A 27,129-nucleotide genomic window follows, 5' to 3' on the forward strand; every position below is an offset into this window, starting at 1 on the left:
GGACTGGGTTACCAAACCTATTTTCTTTCTAGAAGCAGTGAATCCAATTTCTTGAGAAGTCCAGAATAAATCGTATCAAAATGGCTGGAATTTTCATGTTAAAAGAACAATCACTGAGCTAGAAGCAGTGGCTCATGCCTGTAATCCTGATACTTTGGGAAGCTGAGGCAGGAGGATTGCTTGAGCCCAGGAGTTTGAGACCAGCCTGGGCAACATAGCAAAATTTCATCCCTCTAAAATACAAAATAAACTAAATGTAAAAAGAGCAGTAATTAGATTGTATGTACAGAGCTTCCCTCAGACTGTGTTAACGCCACAACAATTTAGAGAAAAAAAGGTCGTGCAGAGGCCTGAGGCTGTCTATTCTTAGGTAAGAGTCCTTGATTTGCCCTGTTTTATTTTGTTCAGAAATAGTAAGCAGATCTAAATTTACATACAAAGCATCTTCCATTCTAGAATTTTGAGAATTCATCAAAAACAAATCACATTATTTTAATAAATTTTACACCAAAAAATTTCACTGCCACACTCAATGTCTTAGAAAAATCAAGAGACTGCTAATCAAACTTTGTTTTGGTTCTTAGGCAAATATGATTTTGTTATTTAAAAAAGTTGAACATTGCCTGTCAAGAAATATCTCACAACTTCAAACATTAGAAAAATTCCTTTTGCTTAACTACTTCATAAAGGCTAATATCCAGAACCTACAAAGAACTCAAACAAATTTACGAGAAAAAAACAAACAACCCCATCAAAAAGTGGGCAAAGGATATGAACAGACATTTCTCAAAAGAAGACAGTCATGCAGCCAACAGACACATGAAAAAATGCTCATCATCACTCGCCATCAGAGAAATGCAAATCAAAACTACAATGAGATACCATCTTACACCAGTTAGAATGGCAATCATTAAAAAGTCAGGAAACAACAGGTGCTGGAGAGGATGTGGAGAAATAGGAACACTTTTACACTGTTGGTGGAATTGTAAACTAGTTCAACCATTATGGAAATCAGTATGGCAATTCCTCAAGGATCTAGAACTAGATGTACCATATGACCCAGCCATCCCATTACTGGGTATATACCCAAAGGATTATAAATCATGCTGCTATAAAGACACATGCACACGTATGTTTATTGCGGCACTATTCACAATAGCAAAGACTTAGAATCAACCCAAATGTCCATCTGTGACAGACTGGATTAAGAAAATGTGGCACATATACACCATGGAATACTATGCAGCCATAAAAAGGGATGAGTTTGTGTCCTTTGTAGGGACATGGATGCAGCTGGAAACCATCATTCTTAGCAAACTATCACAAGAAGAGAAAACCAAACACCGCATGTTCTCACTCATAGGTGGGAACTGAACAATGAGATCACCTGGACTTGGGAAGGGGAACATCACACACCAGGGCCTATCATGGGGAGGGGGGAGGGGGGAGGGATTGCACTGGGAGTTATACCTGATATAAATGACGAATTGATGGGTGCTGACGAGTTGATGGGTGCAGCACACCAACATGGCACAAGTATACATATGTAACAAACCTGCACGTTATGCACATGTACCCTAGAACTTAAAGTATAATAATAATAATAAAAAAAGAAAGTATTTTCTGGTAAATGTTAATTTTTATTATACTATATACTGAAGACGACGTATCCTGTCACTCACTGCCTAATTACGAGGGTAAGTTCACAAACTCACATATTTTTTAAGCAATAAATGTTCAGATAGTCCAGACAAACAGGAGACAGGATTTAAAAATAAATCCTGGACCGTGCAGAGTACTCAGTGGGAACTCAATATTGACTGATGGCAGATCACCTGATACAGTTTGGCTGTGCCCCACCCAAATCTCATATTGAATTGTAGTTCCCACAATCTCCATATGTCATGCGAGGGACCCAGTGGGTGGTTACCTCCATGCTGTTCTTGTTATAGCGAGTGAGTTCTCACGAGATCTGATGGTTTTATAAGGGGTTTTCCACCCTCTATGCATGGCACTTCTCCTTGATGCCATCATGTGAACAAGGACGTGTCTGCTTCCCTTTCTGCCATGATAATAAATTTCCAGAGGCCTCTCCAGCCATGCTGAACTAACTGTGAGTCAATGAAACCTCTTTCAGTCTCAGGTACGTCTTTATTAGCAGCATGAGAACGGGCTGATACACCATCCTTTGCTAGGACCTATGTAGTAAAAAAAAAAAAAAAACCTTTGAGCAAAATACTTAAAATGTAAAATAAAAGTTAGATGGTAGAGCTACCTTTGATTATTTTCTCAAAGAACATTTGTAATTTCATTCCAAATTCTGCTTCTAAGGGACTAGAACTCACTGATGCTGTTACTCAAAGCCCAACATTAACTTTGAAAATAAAATAGGCCTTAAAATTTTTAAGCCAGGTGAAGAGAGATTCTATACTTAATTTTTAATGAATACCACTCCTGAGAAAAATTTTTAAATGGAATAGGAAGTAGTGAGAGAGAAGACTGGAAACACGATTTGAGGCATATGACAAAACCACATTTGACACCAGGCTCTGTGGCACAAACTCTATTCTATGTAGAAAAGGCAGCTACCAAAGATTTTTCAATGAGCAAAAGAGGAAAAGGGTAGGAACAATATTTTAGGAATAGCAGTCTGGCCTTTAGAGACCCCAAATCCTTGATTCCAGTTCGATGTTTAACTTAGGCATGGAAAGAAATTGGCCAACTATGAATCTCAAATGCATTCTGCTGTCTCACTTCTGCCAACCCATTAGGGCATCTTTACTGTATTTAATAATCAGACTTCATGCCCATGTTAATATCCTTGAACTTGACACCCACCCCCTTGGTATATACTATATTTTAAATTGTATTTGCAAATCCTGCCATTTCTTTAACCCCATTTAAGCCTCACCTCCTCCAAGGAATTTTTCTCATCCCCCATTTCCCACAGGGACCAGGGATTTCTTTCTTTAGATAACTCCAGTAACTCTTAGCTGGGTCATTCTCATAATGTTGATCACAAACGGCCTTGTAGTATGGCCTTCTGCATGTGTTATCTCATTTCTACAACGTCCTTAAGCCAAAGGACTGTGACTTACTTATGTGAATTGAACACAACTCCTACCCCAACATTAAGTTACACACAGTATTTCAGTTTGGTAGATTCTCTTCATTACTCTGTATGTTCATGCTATCTGTAATAAGGTAGCTTTAATTTTCTCTAAAGAAGATTATAATTCAATACTAAGGAACAAGTGATAACACTATATTTGCAGTTCCTCCCATCAAGAGGTGGAGTCTATTTCTCCACTCTTTGAATCTTGGTTTGGCCATATGACTTGTTTTGACTAACAGGACATTAGCAAGCATGGTATGAGCAGAGTCTGACAAATGCTTGTGTACTGGGACTTGTTCTTTACCTTAGTGCTTTTGGAACTCAGTTGTCATGTGAAAAAGCCCAGCTGGACACCGGAGACATGTGTCCCAGTCACTCTGTTACCACAGCTGACCACCAGACATGCAAGACCAACCCCTGGCCAATCTGCCAGTCAGCTGCAATAGCATGAGTGAACCCTGGTGAGACTAGCAGAGGAACTGGTTAGTGACACCCAGGTGAAATTGCTTGACATACAGAATCATCAGCTAATAAATGATTATTTTTAAGCTTCTAAGTTTAGAGATGTTTTATTACATAGCAAAAATCAAAGCAGGATATTAAAAAATCTCATTTTCATATATATTTGACAGAAAGCTTACTGTGCTTTAAGGAAGAGCATCTTGGGCCAGAATTAAATTTTTATTCCTTGATGAATCTAAGTAAAAACAAAGAAACAAGCAAACAAACAACAACAGGAAATCTACCACCCTGGCAAACTCATTAAGTCAAATTAACCAGGAGTTCTCAACCCCTGGGCCATAGACCAATACTGGTCCATAGCCTGTTAGGAACCAGGCTACATAACAAGAGGTGAGAGATAGGCGAGTGAGCATTACCACCCGAACTCTGCCTCCTGTCAGATAGCAGTGGCATTAGATTCTCATAGGAGTGCAAACCCTATTGTGAACTGCACATATGAGGGATCTAGGTTGCATGCTCCTTTTGAGAGTCTAATGCTTGATGATCTGAGGTGGAACATTTTCATTCCAAAACCATTCCCCATCCCCTAGTCATGGAAAAATTGTCTTCCATGAAACCAGTTCTTGGTGCCAAAAAGGTTGGGGACTGCTGAAATAAACTGTTAGATTCCATCACTAAATGACAGGAACGGCTTCTTCCCTCTCTTCCTAGAAGGAAAAATAGAAATAAAAGCAGTCTTCTATTTTATTTACGTGCAAGAAAAGGATAGAATTTCAGCTTCCCTTCAGCTGATGTGATTGTTTCTTTTTGACTGTAAAATGCTTTAACAACCGATCACATAAACAGAGCTCACAGAGTCTAGGCACTATGCCAAGAGCTCCTCATAGATGATGATCTTGTTAAACTCTCCCTGTGATTCTATGAAGAGCACTGCTCTGATGTTCATGTTAGAGGCGAAGAAATTGGATTTCAAGTGCTTGAACAACTTGCCCAAGAGAATATTTAACTAATAAAGTTGTGAAACTGTGATTCAAACCCAGGAAGCCTAGATTCTTAGTCAAGAGTTTACATTCTTAAAGAAGGTGCTATACTACCACCCAAGTAAAAAGCTAAAACAAAACACCTTATGAGGACTGCTTCATAGTTTAATATCCTACTTCAGATAATAATAAGGGATAGCTTCACTTTCATTTCAACTGTAACTCATAAACCTTGGAGCTAAAAAGAAAAGGTGTAATCATTAGGCTACTTTCACATCGAGTACTGTAATTTTCCACTTCCCACTATTTTCAATCATTACCATTGTCTCCATGTGTAAGAGTTTAGTCATAGCAAGGAATAATGTTTCTTTACAGTAATAAAACTCTTGTGAATATCAGACTATCAGAGAAAAGGGTCTCTTCTGTTCCAGAAGAATCATAGTAGAATTCGAAAGCATGAGATTAAGGGAGTTTAAGAGGTTTACACATCCACACAGTACCCACAAACACAAACCTGAGCACTATAGAATCCACTTGTAGTTCAAATTACTAAGTGAATCAGTAAACTCGCATATTTGAAGCACTCTGCCTATTATAAAGTGCTATACAAATGTTGATTGCTTTTTCTAAATCAATTCTTCAGAAATGTAGACATTATAGGAAAATAAGATCGAAAGGCCCTAATGCTAACAGAGATTACACTTTATTGTTGATTATATTATGAGATTCTGCTTTATGGCAAATACTCCTGGGAATATGTTTAGGCACCTTAATTCAAAAGACTACCTGATGTCAGTCTAACAACCCTATTTGTGTGACAAACCGCATGCTTGAGTCAGTTGCAGAGCTCTATGTAGTGTCATAAAACAGAGGTTTGGTTTTGTTTTTTTCCAGGTTAATTGATTAGAGGTTTTCAGCGCGCCTTAGCCGCTTGGAAATAGCAAAATCAATCATAAAGATCAACTCTGCGGGCTTTAATTCAAGAAGGAAAACAGGAATCCACCAGAATAGTGAAGGACATCTCATCCCAGGTCCCAGAGAGGAGAAGGCGGGCAAGCTGCCCCGATGATGGCATTTGTCTGACAAAAGTGAGTGAAGCCCCAGAACGGGACAGGAGGAGGTAGAAAGCCTCCCTCTGTGATTCAGCTTTGCACTGGGGATCCATACAACCCAGGCTAAGGAAGAGCACTTTGTTTCTCCAAAGCCTTGGCACCAATTTGGGGAGAGGCTTGGAGACACTGAAAGGGAAGGACACCAGACAAAGCTGCAGGCATTTTCCCAGGCCTGAGTTGGAGACTGTGGCACCATTTTTAATCTGGGTGCATAAAACATCCGTCATTATTTGGTAGCCTGGCACCATGGCCATGCAGCATTTTAGTCTTGGACTAGAGATTGGAGCACCTGCTCTGGAGCTGAGTAGGAGCCTTCACAGTCAGAATTGAGTGACAAGTATGGAAAACAGCCAAGCTGTAGGAACTGTAATTGTTCTCTCCCCAATTGCAGGTCTGGTGCAGGAGGAGAGGGCCAACAGCCAGTTTCTCCTTGGTGAGAAGATGTGCAGCCAGGGCCAGTTTGGAGACCTGGAACTGATCTACATGTGCCATTGCTGGGTGCCCCAGCCTGCTCCCCGAGATTGTGATGTAGTAGAGCCCTTTCTGCTCCACACCCAGGCTGATCTCCAAGCATTCAGAGCACCCGCTCTTCTAGATCAGCATCCTGAGCTACTCCACCTTTCCTGTGCACAGATTTGGATGCCATGGGGCCTCTTCTGTTCCATATCCAGGCAGGTCTCTAGGCAGGTAGAGCACCCCCTTGATGGAATCAGCAGCTTGAGCCACCCTACCCTTCCTGTACATAGAATGTGGTGCAGCAGGGCCCTTTCCACTTTACTTCCAGCAGATCTCCAGACATTTGGATCTCCCACCCACTTAGACCAGCAGCCTGAGTTGCCCAGTCATCCTACACATAGATTGTGGTGCAATGATGCCATCTCTGCCCCATGTCCAGGCTGACCTCTAAGCATTTGGAGTGCATCACCTGCATAAGCAGCCTGAGCCACTCCACCCTCTCTATGCAGAGATTGTGGTGGAATGGGGCCCTCTAAACTCCACGCCCAGGCAGAGCTCCAGGCATCTAGAGCAGTCATTCTCCTGGGTTTGGAATTTAGGTGACTGCATTCCCTGTGCAGAGAACTCAAAGTCAAAGAAGTTCCTCTTCAGCCCCAAGGCACACCTAGACACACCTCTGGGCACTTGGTGGCTGTGCTCTGGACCTCCCTTGGTGCTGGTGCTTGTGCCTGCCATTGAGTGACCTGTAAGCAGGCCTGATCTAGCCCCAACCATCTTTATCCCTCAGCTATGGTGCTGAATAGGGTGCTCAAGCCACTGTGAACTCCACGGATCTGCCATTTGCCTCCAGAAACAGAGACCTTCTCCAGTAAACAAGGATTAAACATATACCCATCTATGTTGGCCACATCTGGCTCTTACTCATTAGAACCATTAACTTGTCTGTAGGTTGAACTGCCCAATATAAAACTGGCTGACAGAAGTGCATAGAGATATTGAAACAAAGGCAAAAGTTTCTACCCTACATTCTCTACAGTCATATTCCCTAGGGAGAGGGACAAAGGGGAAGAAAATAATAACACAGGAAAAGAGAAAGGAAAAAAAAATCCTATTTGCATGAAAATAATGACAAAATTTAGAAGTGTCAGTGGCCTCAGATGAGAAGGAGCCAGTGCACAAATTCTAGCACCATGAAAAATCTGAGGGCTGTGACACCATCAAAGGATCACACTAGCTATCCAGCAACAGTCTCTAATCAAAATGAAAACTCAGAAAGGAAGGATGAAGAATTCAAAGCGTGGATTACAAGGAAGCCCAATGAGATCCAGGACAAGGTTGAAAATCAACACAAAGAAACTTCTAAAGCAATCCAGGAAATGAAGGCAGAGATAAACATCTTAAAAACGAATCAATCTGAGCTTCTGGAATTGAAAAACTCACTTAAGTAATTTCAAAATACAACTGAAACCTTTATCAATAGACTAGCCCAAACAGAAAAAAGAATTTAAAGCTAGAAGACTGATCTTTTAAACTAACCCAGTCAGAAAATAAAGAAAAAAAGAATTTTAAAAATGAATAAGATCTTCAAGAAATATGGGATTATGTAAAGCAACCAAACCTGTGAATTAATGGCATTCTTAAGAGAGGAGAAAAAGTAAACAACCTGGAAAATATATTTGAAGGAATAATCAAATAAAATATTTCCAGTTTTGCCAGAGACGTAGACATCTGGTACAAGACATCCAGAGAACACCTACAAGATACTATACAAAATGAACATCACCAAGGAATATAGTCGTCAGACTGTCCAAGGTCAATGCTAAATAAAAAATTGTAAAGGCAACAGAAAAGATCAGGTCACACACAAAGGGAACCCAATAAGGCTAACAGAAAACTTCTCAGCAGAAATCTTTCTACCTACAACAGTTTGGGGGCCTATTTTCAACATTCTTAAATAAAACAAATTCCAAACAAGAATTTTATATTCCACCAAACTAAGCTTCATAAGTGAAGGAGAAATAAAATCTTTTCCAGACATGCAATTGCCAAGGCAATTCATCACCACTAGACCGGCCTAACGAGAGTTCCTCAAGAGAGGTCTAAACATGGAAAAGAAAGGACAATACCCACTACCACAAAAACACACTTAAGTACACAGTCCAGAGATGCTATAAAGCAATTATACAGTACAAACTACAAAGCAACCAACTAATGACTCCGTGATAGGATCCAAACCTCACATACTAATACTAACTTTGAATGTATATGGTCTAAACACCCCTATTAAAAGGCACAGAGTGGCAAGTTGGATAAAAAAAGCAAGAGCCATTCATTCTGCTGTCTTCAAGAGACCCATTTGACATGCAATAACACCCATAGTCTCAGAGTAAAGGGGTGAAGAAAAATCTATCACTCAAATGGAAAAAAAAAAAAAAACAGGAGTCACTATTCTTATATCGGATAAAATAGACTTTAAACTTACAGCAGTAAAAAAGGACAAAGAAGGGCATTACATAATTATAAAGAATTCAATACCACAAGAAGACTTAACTGTCCTAGATATATACCGCCCCCCCCAACATTGGAGCACACAGATTCATAGAACAAGTACTTTTAGACATACAAAAAGACAGTCACACAATAATAGTGGGGTCTTCAACACCCCTACTGACAACATTTGATGGGTCATCAAAGCAGAAAACTAACAAAGAAATTCTGATCTTAAATTTGACACTTGACCAACTGGGCCTAACAGACATTTATAGACTGCTCCACCCATCAGTCACAGAATATACATTCTGCTCATCTGTACATAGAGCATACTCTAAGATTGACCACATGCTCAGCCATAAAGCAATAAATAAATTCAAAAATTCAAAACTATACTAACCATACACTCAGATCACAGTGGAACAAAAATAAAAATCAATATCAAGAAGATCTCTCAAAACCACACAATTACATAAAAATTAAACAACCTTCTCCTGAATGACTTCTGGTAAACAATGAAGTTAAGGCAGAAATCAAAAGAGTTTGAAATAAATGGAAACAGAGACACAACATATCAAAATTTCTAGGATGCAGCAAAAGCAGTGTCAAGAGGAAATTTAATAGCTCTAAATACCTACATCAAGAAGTTAGAGAGATTTCAGATTAATGATCTAACATCACACCTAGAGGAACTAGAAAAATAGGAGTAAGCTAACCCCAAAGCTAGCAGAAGAAAAGAAATAACTAAAATCAGAGCAGAACTGAATGAAGTTGAGACAGAAAAACTCCATACACAGAATCAACAAACCAAAAGTTGACTTTTTAAAAGGAGAAACAATGTTGATAAACTGCTAAGTAGATTAACAAAGAAAAAGGAAAGAAGATACAAATAAACAGAATCAGAAATGACAAAGGTGACATTACAACTGATACCACAGAAATACAAAGAAGTCCCAGAGATGATCACGAACACTTCCATGCACACAAACTAGAAAATCTAGACTAAATGGATGCATTTCTGGACACATACATCCTCCCAAGACTGAACCAAGAAGAAATTGAATCCTTGAACAGACCAATATTGAGTTTTGAAATGGAGTCATTCATAAAAATCCTTCCAACCAAAAGAAACCCTGGACCAGATGGATTCACAGCTGAATCCTACCAGATGTACAGAGAAGAGCTGGTACCACTGCTACTGAAACTATTTCAAAAAATCAAGAAGAGACTCCTCCCTAATTCATTCTTTGAAGCCAGCATCTCTCTGATACCAAAACCTGACAAAGATACAACAACAAAATAAGAAAACTACAGGCCAATATTCATGATGAACATAGGCAAAAAGAAAAAAAAAATCCTCAACAAAATATCAGCAAACCAAATCCAGCAGCACATCAAAGAGTTAATTCACCATGATCAAGTAGACTTTATTCCTGTGATGCAAGGTTGGTTTAGAACACAAGAATCAATAAATGTGATTCACCACATAAACATAATTAAAAACAAAAACCATCTGATTATCTCAATAGACTCAGAGAAAGCTTGTGATAAAATCCAACATCCCTTCATGATATAAACCCTCCAGAAAGTAAGCATCAAAGGAACATACCTCAAAATAATAAGAACCACCTATCACAAACCCACAGTAAACATCACACTAAATGGGCAAATACTAGAATCATTCCCCTTGAGAAATGTAATAAAACAAGTATGCTCATTCTCACCACTGCTATTCAACATAGTAGTGGAAGTCTTAGCCAGAACAATTAGCAAGAGAAAGAAATAAAAGGCATCCAAATAGGAAAGTAAAAATTCAAATTATCTCTCTTTGCTGATGATATGGCTTTAAACTTAGAAAACCCTAAAGACTCCATCAAAAGGCTCCTAATCTTGATAAACCACTTTAGTAAAGTTTCAGGATACAAAATTTATGTACAAAATTAGTACCATTTCTGTATATCAATAGTGTTCAAGCTGAGATCCAAATCAAGAACACAATCCTATTTATAATAGCCAAAAAAAAAAAAAAAAAGAAAGAAAACCCTATGAATACACCTAACCAAGGAGGTGAAAGACCTCTAAGGAAGAGCTACAAAATTGCTGAAAGAAATCAGAGATGACACAAAAAAATGGAAAAACGTCTCACACTCATGGATAGGAAAAAAATAATCGATATTATGAAATAGCCATACTGCTCAAAGAAGTCTACAGATTCAATGCTATTCCTATCAAACTATCAATCTCATATTTCACAGAACTCAAAGTATTGTAAAATTCTTATTAGACCAAAAAAGAGCTCTAACAGCCAAAGCAATCCTAAACAAAAAGATCAAAGTTGGAGGCATCACATTACTCAACTTCGAATTACACTATAAGAAGACAGTAACGAAAAAAGCATGGTACAGGTACAAAAGTAGACACATAGACCAATGGAACATAATAGAGAACTCAGAAATAAACCTAAACACCTACAGCCATCCAATCTTTGACAAAGTTGGAAAAAATAAGCAATGGGGAAAGGAGTCCCTATTCAATAAATGGTGCTGGGATAGCATCAAAATGCAAGGTCTGAAACATACTTCAAACATCAGTCTTAGGTTTTACAATTGTGATGTTATCTAAAAGAGAAATTGGGGAGGTTACAAATCTTTTAACCTCTGGCTACATAACTCTTGAACCACAATTCTAATTTTGTGGCCAGTTTGTTAGCTTTACGAAGGTGGTTTTTATATCCAAGCAAGGAGAGGGTTAGTTTTGGGAAGGGACTAATATCTTTGTTTTTAAAGTTAAACTAAAAACTAAATTTCTTCCATAGTTAACCTGCGCCCAGGAATGAGCAAAGACTATTAGCTTGTGAGGTTAGAAGCACGGTGGAGTCAGCTATGTCAGATTTTTCTCACTGTCATAATTTTTCAAAGGTGGTTTCATTCCAGCTATTGTCACCTCTTTGTGTGTGTGTGTGTGTGTGTGTGTGTGTCGTTGTTGTTGTTTTGCCTATATGCCTCTCCTTGCTTCCATTTTCACTTTGATACTTGTATGTGCCAGATGTGAGACCTTGGGTTGCCCCGAGAGGGAGAAAAGGCATTTTTACTACCACATCCTGCCATCTCTGTGACTGGATATATAAGATCATTAGACAGTAACAGATGCTGAGGTGACTGTGAAGCCTGTGAGCTTAAAATGGATTAGGATGAATAACCATAACATCATTTGTTAGGGTTCAAAGCTTCAGGACCCAGGGAAATTATCTGGCATGGAGAGAAGGAGGATAGCAGGCCCACCAACCCAGAGGTCAGTGGGCACTTCTTAGTGCTTGTAAAGCTTGCTGGTGGGTGCCCTGTCCCCTACCCCTCAGGTACTCCCCACCAAGGGGCAGAAGCTCAGAAATATGTGCAACCTGTTTCCTGGAGATAAATGACCCTAGGGATGAGTCACACCTTATTTGCCTCCTTCTGCTCATTTTCATATTACCTGTCAGTGCAGATTCATATGCTGTTTGCTGCTTAAAGTCTTATTTCCTAAAATAATGAGAACACAAACATTTTCTATACTTTCCCAGAGTTATGGCTGTATTTACGGGCTTATTTTATTTTATACCTGTGGGTAGAGTTCAATTATATCCCTGTCTTTTTCAGATATATAAAAGATAGGGCTTTCTTTATGATTCAAGATAGCTCTCTACAATGACAAAAGCAGGGAAATAAATCAAAGGGATGAGAAAAATACTCATAGAGAAATGATGTTCTGGACAGGAGGGTCCCCATTTTATGAGCATCAGAGTAGATGGATTTCACCTAGGTCTAGAGGGGAAACAAATGGGCTGATGGCTTGTGATCTCTCTCTCTTTTTAAAGAAAACATTTGCTGAGTTCTTAAAGTACGCAATGTTTCTGAAGACAACTGTGAAATATTTGGGGTATGAATACAAGCACAGAAAAAAACAACAAAGCAATTATTTTTTATTCTCTGAAGTCTCTTGGGATACAAAAAATATTTGCTTTTTCCTCAACATGATTTATCAAGATAAATCCATTTGGATTACAACATGAGAGAGAAAGAGAATTATTCAAGCCAACTAAGGCTAAAGAGAAAATTAGGCATCAAAAACTTTTCTGTCATTCTGTCCTCCTAAAATAGAATGCTAGATAAAAAAATCTCTTCGAGAAGGCATTAAATACAATGTAGAGAACTTGAATAATGAAATTGGGAAAAAACAGTGAAGCCCAATATAATCCAACGTCTAGTTATCAGTAGAATGAGAATTGTAGAACTGAATTCACAGAGTTTTAAATGTTTAACATCACAATGAACCAAAGATACAGTAAACAGTGTCCTAAAGTCTAGGAAGGAGTTAGGATACATTTTCTCCAGCTATTACTGTTACAGGTGTAATACAGCAGACCATTCACCTTGTAAAAATTAAAATGTTACAGGTAAGGCTAAATTCTTTTCTGCCTACTTCCTCAAATCCTAGTGCCCTCTGCACAGGAAAAATTTGTGAGCATTCTTGAATATATTTACTCATGCAGTTACAAACATTTAGTACATGTAGAAAATATATACTATTTTGGGGAAATATGTATTTTTAACAAACGTAATGATTACATTCTATATGTGTAGTTTTGCAACTGCTTTTTTCCATCAACAGTCTGTGTTCAAGATCTTCCATGTCAGTATGCATAAGTGTATCTTATATAGTACATATCTCATATTACCCACTTAAACATCAGCTGTTGTAAAGATGCGCTTATTTGGCCATTCTTGTATTGGTGGACATTTAGCGTGTTGCCAGTCTCACTCTTACATAACTTGAACATAGAAAACAGAATTATCAGAACATAAGATATGCCCCATATAGAATCCCGTTAGCTGGCTATGAGAATACACATTTACCTATACTCTCTGCTACAGCTGATAATATCAAACAATTTCTTTTTGCCAACCTGAAGGGTATAACAAGAGTAAGTGATTGTTTAATTTTCATTTTCTTGATTTCTAATGGAATTGAGCATTGTTTTGTATATGTTTAATGTCCTATTTGTGTTTCCCTTCTGTGGATTGCCCACTCGGGTTTTTTTGGTCCATTTTTACATTAGATTGTTTGTACTTCCTTCCATTTTTAGAGAATTTTCCTTTGTCTATCCAAAAACCAATATTTTATCTATCATATGTTGATATATCTTCTCTTAGTCTTCCATTAAAAATCTTTCTGTATATTATTTGTCATATTATAAAAGTTTTATTTTAAAGTAGTCAATTTACCAATTCTTTCTCTTATGACTTAAAAAAAATCCTAAGAAGGATCTACCTATTCAATTTCATGCATGCATTTTCATTTATTTGTTTTGAACACTTTTATACACTTTGTTTCTTTTTCTTTTTTTTTTTTTTTGAGACGGAGTCTCGCTCTGTCGCCCAAGCTGGAGTGCAGTGACGCTATCTCAGCTCAGTGCAAGCTCTGCCTCCGGGGTTCACGCCATTCTCCTGCCTCAGCCTCCTGAGTAGCTGGGACTACAGGTGCCCGCCACCACGCCTGGCTAGTTTTGTTTTTGTATTTTTAGTAGAGACGGGGTTTCACCATGTTAGCCAGGATGGTCTCGATCTCCTGACCTCATTATCTGCCCACCTCGGCCTCCCAAAGTGCTGGGATTACAGGCGTGAGCCACTGCGCCGGGCCAAACACTTTTATACACTTTTTAATCTTACCCTTCGGATTTTAATCTAGTTGTAATTTACTTTGTAATTAGCATGAAAAAATGATATATTTTATTTCTTTTTACCAATGGATACCCAGTTGATATAACACCACTTATTACATAATTGTCTACCTACAAATTTGAAATGTCATTTTTAGCATATACTAAATTTCCATATACAGTATATGTGTACTTTCTGTTCCATTGCAAAGATCCACTTATCTATTCTTACTTCAGTACTATATTGGTTGTTACTCTACCTTATAATAAAGTTTGGTGTTAGAAATTAAAGAACTAGAATTTATTTTTTATTTCCAAAATTACCTTGATTACTGCTCTGCATTTACTCTTACATATTAATTTTAGCATGATACTGCTAAGTTATATAAAAAATAGGTTGGGGATTTTTATTAGGATTGCATTGAATTTACAGATAAATTTGTGGACAATTGAATGTTTACAAATATTGAATCTTGTCCCTCATAATCTGATATACTTTTCAGTAAAAATTTACAGTGTCTTGCACATTTTTGTAAATTCATTTGAAGTACTTTACAGTTTTGTTGTTATTGCAAATGGCATTTTAAAAATTACTTTTTCTTCAGGTATATAGGATAGGATAGTACTTTTAAATCTTTTTTCATAATAGAACTTACTCTTTTCAATGCTGAGAAAATGTCTTTAAAACTTTAGAACTTTGGACAGAAATGCATACAAGCTTTTTCTTTCATCAAGATGTCAGGTCTATTCTCCTCAATGTTTGAGTAGCCCTGGAGTTGCCTATTGCTCAAATTGTTTTAAATGCAGCTTCTGCTGCTCCTCTGATCTCTCATATAAAGGTGTTCTGACATTAAAATCAAACAAGGCCAAATAGATATCAATCTTAAATGCACTAACCTTAAATGTAGATATATTTTTAAAACAAACCAGTAAACACATATTGAAAACCTTTTATGCCAGACACAGTTACTGTGAAGTGTATAAAGATGAATAAAATGTTTCCCCCATGCTCCGGTGCTTACAACAGAGTTAGCAGTGGATGTGTTTTGAAGTTCAGTGACCACAAATTCAGTAAGATAATAATAATAGCTAACACTCAAAGAATGAGCATTATATTCCAGAAATATATATTACTTTAATCTTTATGAAATGCCCATGCATGGGGCATTATTATTCTCCTCATTTTAGAGATGAGTCCTCTTTGTACAGAAGTATAAATAAAGAATTTGGGTGACTCTTTCTGTGTGACCTGAGCCCCTTCCTGGTCCCTTTGTCTCCTGGAGTCACAGCCTCTCAGCCATTGGTGCCATATTGTCTGCCCTGCTTGTTGGAGAGGGTCTTGCCAGAATGCTTTTTGTCTGGCTGCTGCAGGGCAGCCTATGGACACGGGGAAGGACAAGGACACGAGGAAGGACTGGGACATAAAACAAGAGAAGGATGTTTCTCTTGGGGAGGCTGCGGTTCTGAGAAGCAATCAGGGAGTTAGTGGTAAACTGAACCCTGGACCTTCCAGGCAGGAGCTGTTCACCAAACCAGAGCATCTTCAAGAAAACAGTGGACATTTGATTTCTAAAACCAAAGACCCACAGGAAGCAGCATGGAAACGTCTGTGACAATTCATGAGAACATGTTCCTGCTGGATAGATTTCAGACACAGAAGCTCTAGTTACCTTTGAGACTGGTAACTTGAGTTATTCTGAAGTTTCAAGAAATGAAAGACTTGAATCTCCTGTAGCAGAATGGGTATTCTGGAAAAGGACAAGAGACATCTGCTAAAGCAGCTACATGTTTTGCAGAGAAGTTGCTTTCTAGCAACTTGCTCATAGACAGAGCCAAAGAAGTGAGCCTAGCACAATTGGACTTGGTTGACTATGAGGACTGCGAAATGTTGTCTAGGAACTCTTCTAGGGGAGATGTTGGTTTCGGTGGCAGTCTTGAGGCTCCAGGGTTAAACCTAAAGCAGGAAATGGATAATGGCAGAAGTACTCTAGTGGAAGAAAGAGTACACAGAAAACAAAGAGGGTAGTAGCAATATCTTCAGAGTTTCAGCAAGTTAGTGTCAGGTTCCAGATCCATTATATCACAAGCACTGATGTGCAATTCATTGCAAACTGGAAACCATGAGAGTCTTAGGAGATGGAACACTTACATCACACCTTACTATTGCAAGGCTGCATTCTAGACTCATACTGTTTTCCTGCCAGCAGGTGCAGTGGTGGAGTGGAAGTTTGTGTTGGTAGAGAATGGGAAAGTTATCTGCTGGGAAAAATGCTGCAGTGGATTCCTAGAGAATGGCCATGAGGATAAAGTGGTTCACGCATGGTGGGGATTCACTCATTGAGTTTGCCTAGTATTGCAGAGGCTGTAGAAGAATGTGGGAGATGCTGAGGTTGTAGAGTGAACTGAATAATTTAAAATAAGATAAAGACAGTGTGAGTCCAGCCATCTGAGTTGTTTTAAATTTGCCAGTGGCATTTGTCTAATGTGCAGAAAAGAATATATTAATATACACATACATGTGCAGATAATGCTTTCAGTGAGTATGGACTTTTTGTCCCCCTCTAGTATCATTGAATGATTAATTTGTACTGAATCATTATTACTTTAGGGTTTGATCCTCCTGGGGAGTGACTTGGCTAAGCTTCAGGTAAGGACTGTGGTCATGGAGCAAAGAAACTAACCAGCTGCAAATAAACTAACCAGCTGGAGCAGAGAAACTAACCAGTTCCACAGGGTTCAAGCTTGAGCCTTTGGGTGATCCTTAGACCATGGTAGCAAAATAAAGCTCATTCAAACATAGCTGATCTCCTATTGATACTTTGAGAAACACTCTTTACTACATGCACATTTTATATTAAAAAATAATATGGAACTGTGATCAGAAAATAATGTGATCTAGATGTGATTAATAAGGATATGAAGAGATACTCCAAGACTTCCCAACATTTTTTGCTTGATTTTACATGCCAGGCACAGGTTTGAAGGTAGCAAGCATGTCTTTGTCTTAATGATCTAAGGCTGATAGAGAAACCAGAGGCCTAATCAGAACCAGTCATGATGGAAGTCAGGCACAGGAGCAGCCCATGAGGAAAGTGAACATGAATGGGATTAGGGACTGGGCTGAGTGAGGTGGCCAGAATGACACCTCTTAGAGGACTGGGAAGTATAGGTACAGCCTGACTGCAGAGAGGGATGCACCCATCATTTACCCACGGGAGCCTCTGTGGGACCATCTCTCTCCCACCCTCACTCCCCTATCCCAGTAGATTTGGAAGGATGGACTGTCCTGTAGCAATCATTTCCGTCCATCACCCTCTTCCCTCTCCTTTCATACAAGTAGCTATCTTGGCTAACAAATTTATACAGGATTGGCCAGGCGCGGTGGCTTACACTAGTAATCCCAGCACTTTGGGAGGCTGAGGTGGGCAGATCATGAGGTCTGAAGATTGAGACCATCCTGGCCAAGAAGGTGAAACCCCATCTCTACTAAAAATACAAAAATCAGCTGGGTGTGGTGGTGCGTGCCTGTAATCCCAGGTACTTGGGTGGCTGAGGCAGGAGAATCCCTTGAACCTGGGAGGCGGAGGTTGCAGTGAGCCGAGATTGTGCTACTGAACTCCAGCCTGGAGACAGAGCTAGACTCCGTCTCAAACAAACAAACACACAAACAAAAACAAATTTATACAGGATAGTAATACAGAAGAACACTTTTGCTCTGAGAAGAAATACAGCATACATTTAAACTTTAAGTTTTTATAACTGAACAAATAAAAGCTGAGTTTTAATATCTTTTAAAAAAACAAAACCAAACAACTACAACAACAAATAATTTGGCTAACATTTGTCTCCCATTCCTGGGAAGGGGCCTCTAAACTCTGGACATTTCCTTGAGTGGTAGCATTATCTATGTTATTCATGGTGGACCCCTCAGATCACAGCTGATAGTTTATGCTAATGTGGTGACTCAGCATGGGGGCTGGACACACTGGAAAGACCAATCCTATGATTACAGGTTTGGGGCTTGAGCCCAACCTCCAGGGAAGGGAGAAGAATTGAAGACTGAGTTTAATCACATTGCCAATGAATCAATCAATCATGCCTGTGCAATGAAGCCCCAATAAAAACTCTGCATGCTAAAGTTTGGATGAGTTTCTCTGTTTGGCAAAACTCTTTGAGTATTATCACACATCGTATCCTGGAGGAGGTAATGTTGTGTGGGACTTTGCAGAGACAGGATGATTGCGACCCTCCCAGAACTCCCTTTCTGTGTCTCTCCCTGATTGGTTGTCACTTGTATTCTTTTGTTATAACAAAATTGTAATTTTAAGTATAGTTCTTTCCTGAGTTCTATGAGTCATTCTAGGGAATTATTGAATGTGAGGGGCTTCATGAGGACCTCTAGATTTGTAGCCAGCTGATCAGAAGTGAGAGTGGCCCTGGGGACCCCAAACTTGCAGCTGGTGTCTGAAAATGAGAGAAGTCTTATAGAGGACTGTGCCCTTAACCTGTGAGGTCTGGCTTAACTCTGGGTAATTGGTGTTTACAAGTAACAGTGGAAAGTTTGTTGCTTACAAACACCTGCTAGAGGTGCCTTGTGCAAGGTAAACGACCACCCTCGAATTTGTCTTTCTAAAGTTTCAATGTTTGTATATTTCATATTTAGATGGGGGAGGGGAAATTCCCCTCACTAATTATTTTCCATTTCCTGTGCTGGGAGTAACCATGCTGTGGCTTTCCTGTTTGTATATAAGCAGGAGTCTGTAAGGGGAGAAGCTCACTTTATATCATCAGTGCATCCCAACTGAAATTTGTCACATCAGAAATTTGTCAAAGAAAACCGGGCATCCAGGTTAGTGGAGAGCTGTATACAGACTCCTTAAGAAAGAAAACTCCCAGGCGAGAATTCTGTGAGCCTCTCGAAACTTATTCATCTTGCGCGTTAATTAATAGGCACTAAACACAGAATGTGTAAAATGCAATTAAGATGCAGATGTGAGTCAATTTTATAGCCACTGGCTCAGAAAACGTGTGCTTTCCCATTTGAGAACTGGAAGACTTTTTTTTATGCCATGCAGCCAGAATGATACACATTAAACTTGCTTTCAGTTAATAGTTCTGTTAAAGTGTCCTGTGTTCAGTCTGCATTGACTAAGCCCCTATTTACATAGATATCCCAGCATGCAGAGCAACCTCACCTCCAAAACAAAACCACTGATATGATTTGGTTGCATCCCCACCGAAATCTCATCTTGAATTGTAATCTGAATGATAATCCTCACGTGTTGGGGGAAGGATCTTGTGGGAAGTGATTGGATCATAGGGGTGGTTCCCCCATGCTGTTCTCATGATAGTAAGTGAGTTTTCATGAGATCTGATGGTTTTATAAGGGGCTTTCCCCTCCTTGGCTCTGCATTTCTCTCTCCTGCCGCTCGTGTAAAGAAGGACATCTTCGCTTTCCCTTCCACCTTGATTGTAAGTTTCCTGAGGCCTCTCCAGCCATGCAGAACTGTGAGTCAATTAAACCTCTTTCCTTTGTAAATTACCCAGTCTTGGGTATTTCTTCATAGCAGTGTGAGAGCAGACTAATACAACCACCCTCCCAGGGATTTTTGTGAGTTCCAAATAATATTAATCACATTGCCAGTGAATTAATCAATCATGCCTATGTAAAGAAGCCCCAGTGAAAACTCTGTATGCTAAAGTTTGGATGAGCTTCTCTGGTTGGCAAAACTCTGAGTAGTATCATATATTGTATCCTGTAGGAGGTAATGCTATCCAGGACTCTGCAGGGAGAGGATGATTGCAGCCCTCTCAGAACTCCCAAACCAAATACTCATATAAAATATTGGACAGAGTTCCAGAAAGTCTATTCATAAAAGAATTCCAAAAAGTGTTCCTTTTTTAGCCAGTGAAAGTTTCTTGAAAATGTTATGAATTTAGATGTTTGAGTTCCTGAGCTGGGTTGGGATGCTTGTGAGTTTCACTGGGGGCTGGAACACCATGAACTCCTTTTCTGAGAGAAGCCTTTGTGAGTCTGTCTCATTCTCGATGGCTGAGACAGCAGAGGTGATTTCTTTAGAAGCCACAGGAGCTGCAGCTGATTCTGTGCTTCATTCTTTGTGGAGGCTGGTTTTATAGAACATTTTTGAGCTGTGGCCACCATGTATATGGGAAAGAAGTGACGAATTAAAACAAATCTCCATATGTGACATCTGTGTTAGTTTCCCAGGACTGTTCTAACAAATTACCACAAATTTGGTGGCTTAAAACAACAGAAATGTATTTTCTCACAATTCTGGAGGAGAAAGAAACCAAGGTGTCAGCAGGGCCACATCCCCTCCAAAGGCTGTGGGGGAGAATTCTTCTTTGATTCTTCCAGCTTTTGGTGGCTCCAGGAGTTCCTTGGCTTGTGGCTGCCTCACTCCAAATTCTGCCTCTGTCTTCATATCTGTGCCTCCTTTTCTGTGTTTCTGTGTGTCAAATATCTCTACTCTTTTTCTTAACAAGACACCAGTCATTAGATTCAGAGTCTACCCTAAATCTAAGATAATTTCATCTAGAGTTCTTTAAGTAATTACATTTGCAAAGACCCTATTTCCAAATAAGGTCACATTCTGAAGTTCCAGGTAGGTGTGCATTTTAGAAGGAGACTATTCAACCCACTACAGCATCCACAGATGCAGATTTGAGTGATGTATTTGTTTCATCTCATTTCCCTCGTTTTTAAACCAAGGCTGATAATGACACCTACTCTAACCCCCTCACAGCACTGTTAAGATTAAAGGAGATAATTGGTGTGAAAATCCTTTGTAAACTATTACAGGAGTAACAGGATGGATATAAAACAAAAGATCTTAACAGCTGACCATAGGATTTACTATTTTTGTTGAAGAAAATAACCTAATGAGACTTCTTGCTGTGGCAGGGACAGGCTGAGGCTCCCAGGTGGGCAGTAACTGAAGTAACAAATATGGATGCCTGATCTGTTTTGTATATGGCAAAGAGAGGAAGATTTTATTTTGTTTTTCATTTCCCCAAAGAGGGAGTGTGACCTGGGAGAAGTTAGGACACTATATGGAGCTAAAGGCAGCAACCAAAAGCAGGGAGACCGCAACAGTTCTTAAAAACAAAAATTGCTGATTTGTGTTTTATGTTGTTTGCTTTCTGGTGTGTAATGTGACCCTCTTCCTATGATGACCAAGTCCTCAGAAATGTCAACTGCACTCAGGGGTGTTTAGAGCAGATAGAATTTTTTTGGACAAATTTTGGAAATCGTGTCAGGGGATCAGTTTCAGGTTTCAGCAGACATGACTTGAGAAAGAAAATGCACACATATAAACTGGCACCAAGAGATAAAGAAGACTATGAGAATATCATCCTTTCCCCCCAATTTGGGAATTAGCAGAAACTTGGGGGAAGGCTTTGGTTTCCACCAAGGCATGGAATTAGGATTGAGCTATCCTACATTTCCCAGGGCAGAATGGCTCCAGGTAATATGGGGTTACTTAGCACTAGATGTAGGTATTGAGAAACTAATGTGGTTTGGAGAGGGACACAAAACATTTACAAGTGGCAGTGGAAGATCCCTCCCCAAGATTGTAGCCTTGTGAAGGTACTGGGCTCATAGCTCTTAAAGGTACATTCTAGAGAAGCTCAAGTTGTAGATGAGATGGTCTTGTGAACAGGCAGTATTCCACATAATGATGAGCTCATGGAGAGTGGTAAGTAGGTGCAGCTAAGGAGCAGGTGGGACTTGGCTCAGATACCTAATCCAAGGTTGGATTTTGGGTGGAGAGGTGTCATAACAGCTTTTTGGAACTGAGACTTCCCAATTGTCTTAATTCAGAGTTGGCTGGGGAAAAAACAAAGTGGAGGAGATACTTCCAATGCCCCTTGCCTGACTTGCCTATCTATTAACACTTTCCTTTTCAGTAAGAATATCAGGAGCTCAGGAAGAGATGTTTTGGAGAGGGCAGGATCTAGTTGTGCCCCTTAAATCACACTTCACTGGGAGTACCACTTCCCTATATAGCTAATAATCAACTGTATTCCAATTGGTTGATTGCCACTTCACAGAAACTAACATGAAAGATGGCAAGAAGTTCCAGTGATGGTTATAAAAAAGCAAAAATAGTTATAAGGAAAAATAAAAGCAATGTAAATATATTAATATTCAAGCAGTTAAAATTTTGTTAGAAAGCTAAAGAAATTGTGTAAGAAGTAAATTACTGAACAACTAATCATCCTTAGTCATGAAGGAAATAGCTACTGATGTTTTGAAAGCTTTGTAGTACCAATTGAACAGCCCTTCTCTCCAAAAGTGGCTCATTACTTATCCAGCTTTGATTGCACCAGCTGAATCATTAGTTGTTAGGGTGGATCCTCTTGTCATTTGCTCTGGAGAATGAGGCTTCTATTCCCCAAGCTGTGCATATATATACATATACATATATGTACATCTGTATGAATAAAAGCTGGTAGCTTACAAATACAGACATAAAAGTAGGTCATATATGTATACACAGTCAATCCTCATCATTTGTAGATTCCATATTTGTTAATTTGCTTACTCATTAAAATGTGTGTGTAATCCCAAAATCAACACTCTTGGTGCTTCTCCAGTCATTCGCGGATATATGCAGAGTGGTGAAAAATCTGATTTGCCCAGACATGTGCATTCCCAGCTGAGCTCCAGGAGAGAACTGTTCTGCCTTCTTGTTCAACTGTCTCATACAAAGATGGCCAGAGGCTGGAGCCAATGCAGGGTGGTGCAGGAAGCTCTGGCTCTGGGGCCAACTGGACCAGGCTTGAATCTCAACTCTGGCACCTGATGGTGGGACGTCCTCAGGCAAGTCATTGAACATTTCTGACCATAATTTTCCTTTCTGTAAAATAAAGTAAAAAGAATCTACTGGGATGAATTGTTCTCAGGAATTAATACTATAATCTTTGTAATACACACACACACACAAATAAAATATATATTATAGATATATATTTTCCCTGCATACAGTGGTTCAGTTTTCACTAATTTTATGCCCACAGCAACTTCATACAGTGTAACTACCATGAACATACCATATACTTATATATGTATGTATACACACATGCACATATGCAGTTACATGGAGAGAGGAACACATACTTTCATGTTTGCCCATCTTTGCTATATATTCTCAAATCAATACAGGTGTAATCAACAGACTATTGTTAATGGCTCTTGTTTCTTCCATTTTTAGAAGTGAAGAAATTATCTCTCAAAAGAACTTTCCTCCTTATGAAAAGAAAGTAAATTGCTCACTTTTTATAGATGCATTCAGTCTTTTGGGGAATGCTTACGTGAGCCCATTCAATAAACTACCTCTTTCAATACACTGAATAGTATCCCATTAGTCTGACCATGTTAATGCAACTTCAAAAGGAAAATAATTCACTCTTTTATCATAAGTATGATGAGAACTATAATGCACATATTCTCCAACTCTTTTTCTATTCATTGGCTAGGACTGCTAAATGAGGCTTACATTATTACTGTAAAAGGATGGCTGCCCATGACAAGTAAAAAACAATGTCACTAACTTCACAATAGCATGGAAATTTTGAGAAATTTTTTCAAAAGTTATAATAAGTTTGGAATATTCCATTCCCACTCTTCCTCTAATAACTCTCGGTGACCAAAGGAACACATTTGCAAGACAGCTGAAAGGCATCAGGGCATCTGACCTTGGAACTGAGTGAGCTAACTAGTCTACGATGGCTATGGACCTTCAGTCTTGACCTCTGTTATCCTATAATATAAAGCCATTGAACTAGTGGAAAGTATTCAGAAATGGAAGTGTGGTGTTTAACTTGCTACAACTAAGGGTAAAACCATTTTATATTTATATTTGATGTTACGAAGAAAGAATTCCTGTACACAAGTCTTCTTACTAGATGGGAATTAAAGTTGTGTTCTAAATGTATTAGTTGGCATAGATTAAGTCAAAGAATAAACAGACCCCCAAACTAATGATGGCCCAAATACGAGAGGAATTAGTCTCTCTTTTATATAAGAGTTCAAATGGGTGTTTCTGGATGACAGGTGCGTTTCCTCTATGAAATGTTTAAGGGATCCAGGTTTCTTATATCTGTGGCTCTGCCATCTCTTAGGCCCTCATTGTCATCTGCATCTATCAGGAAGAAAGAGGAAAAGAGTGTGGGGCAGGTAAAGTCACTTTGTAAAAGCCTTGGCTGAGAAACTTTGTGCATTATTTATGGATTCCGTTGGCTGGAACTCAGTTCTGTGGCCACACCTAACTGCAAAGGATCCTGGGAACTGTGGTTTCCTTATGTGCCCAGGAAGGAAAGGAGATCATGGGTTTTGGCAAGCGTCAGGCCATGTCAGGCATAGGTGTCGTTATGCTACTGGACCTGAAGGAGGAGCACAGACCCTTCCCCCTCCTCCCTTGACCATGGCCATAGATAAGGGATGAGATTTCAGAAGAGGGATAGAGGTATTTATGGGGTAAATATGCTGGGGAAGATGCTAATTGCTATTCAGAAGCAAGAACCAAGACAAAAAGATCAAAGGCAGAGGGCAATCTGTCATTGTCTGTCTCTCACTTGATTTCTCTCTTAATCTTAAAATTGACTGAAAAAATAGTTGAGATGCTTAAAAAGCAGTTCCTCACGTGAAAGTGAGAAACCCAAGCAACATGTCTATGAAATTATGCCAGCAACTTGGAACTCAAAGCTTCTCCCTCCTGGCATGTGGAAAAGTAATGCCATTTGTAGGAGTGAGTGGACATTTTCATAGTTCTCCATCTGTTGAGACGTCCCCATCCCTCAACAAAGTAATTATGCTTTCCAACCTCCCTTGCCCCTAGGATGCACATATGATGTATGTTCTTAGAGGTATACTACCTGTGGAAACTGGCAGAGCATTGGGGCACCTGAATCACTGGTGTGGAAATGAACAAGACAAGGTATTCCGGGGGTTGATAGTAGTGGAGGCAACCTCCTGGTCACAGAAAAGTTTGAGTGGTTCTGGAGTTGGTGACAGCAGCTATCCCATTACTAGGCCAGCTTTGTGGGCTAGTTCTGGGAGTTGTCCCTGGTAGCTTAATCTAAATGCTATTCTTCCAGATCGTCCAGTGATTCTGTGACCTTTCTAATATTCTTTAATGCATTTCTTCTGCTTTAACTAACTAGAGTGAATTCTGTTGTCTGCGACTAGGAACTTTTACCAATACTGAGATCCAGCTAGCCATTGTAGAATCAGAATGCATTGCTTTGCCTATAGAATGATTGATATTCCTTAAACTGTTTATTCGCATTTTCTTATTCCAGCCAGAATTAGTGCTGTTCTAAAGATGTGCAAAAGAAAAGTTTTGTCTATGTCATACAGAATGTTAAAACTAGAGCAAAACACACTTGGAAGATAGTACATTTGTGGCTGAAATTCTGAAAGCAGGAGAACCCCAAGAGGGGATGTTACATTTCATGACACTGAGTCAAGACCACTTGTTCAGCAGCCCCTCTATCCTAGGGAATTTTCCTTCCTTAGTTAAACCCTGAAGGTTCTGCAGCATGATTTATTAAAGAAGAAAAATCCCTTCAGATATGGACTACAAAAAGAAATCAGCTACTCTTTACAAATAGATATCTCACATTTTATTCTGATTGCTCTAAAAGGCAATGATTACTTGGGCGTAATGTTTGGAGAAGTTAGTTATTTCAAAAACTCAAAATTTCCAAAATTCAAAAATTTTCCACACCAAGTAATGTTCCTTGTATAATATAGGCTTGCCAGAGACTGAAACCAAGGGCATGCCATGAGTACTGGATATGCAGAAGAGAGATGGCCTTGGTTTTTGAGAGGAAGCTTGGTGTAGTGGAAATAGCATTTGGGTTCTGTTACTTACCAGCTGCCTGTGACCTTAAGCAAGTCATTTAAGTTCTCTGGGTCTCATTTCCTCATCTGTAAACTGGAGACAATAATCATAGGACCTTACTCAAAGGGTGATTAGGCTTAATTAAAAGTGTATCATGACTCTTTGTTGCAGGCAGTAGAAACCAATTCTGGCTGACTTAATCAGAAAAGGAATTACTGGGAGACAACTGAGATGCTCACAAAATTGACAGAAAGGTGAAAGAACCGGGGCCAGAAAATGAGCAGGTGCTAAGAGAAATCAAGCAAATAAAAATGAAATCCACTGTCAACACTAGGAATGGCTGGTTGGGATTCCCCCGCTGGTTCCCTGGAACTGGTTTCTCTACCACTGAGGCTAGTTCCTGCTGCTGCTGCTGCTGCTGCTGTCTGGGTGGGTCAGACATTGATGCCATGACACTCTCGCCTCCACTGACTCTCGGCATCATCCCCTCTCGATGATGACTTGAACCTGAATGGAAACTACTTATGAGACACAACTGCTAAACATTCAGGAATTTCACCAGCTGGTGTTAAAGAGTTTTAGTTTGAAATCAGCCATGGTGGGAGTTATTTACACCACGGAAAGTGGCAAATATTACAAATCAGGTCTGTTTTTGTTTTTTTCCCAAAGAGCCAGTTTACCTGCAAAATACTGCCTCAAATAACAAATTTCTCGGTGTCAGTGCCTGATTGGGTGAGTCTAAGATACATGTCTGTGTTTTAGCTACCAGGGGATGGGGAAAGGAAAAGACTAGCTTTTTAGATAGCAGGAGGAGGACCTCTCTCTTACCAAGACTGAAACGGTTGGAGGGTTCCTTTCAAAAGGATGAGGATTTCAAGGCTGAAAAGCCTCCTGAAATTTCAAATATTCTCTGCAGTATGCAAAGGGCTTACCTAAATCTATGTAT

The 27,129-nt window shown here is 39.3% G+C and overlaps 1 pseudogene; it reads left to right on the forward strand.

Annotated features, from left to right (window-relative positions):
- Window positions 1-16,651, forward strand: part of LOC104654862 — a 108,871-nt pseudogene extending 92,220 nt beyond the window's left edge.
- Window positions 16,652-27,129: the final 10,478 nt, after the last annotated feature.

This window comes from Rhinopithecus roxellana, chromosome 10 (assembly GCF_007565055.1).
Source record: "Rhinopithecus roxellana isolate Shanxi Qingling chromosome 10, ASM756505v1, whole genome shotgun sequence".
In the NCBI taxonomy this organism is placed as follows: Eukaryota; Metazoa; Chordata; class Mammalia; order Primates; family Cercopithecidae; genus Rhinopithecus; species Rhinopithecus roxellana.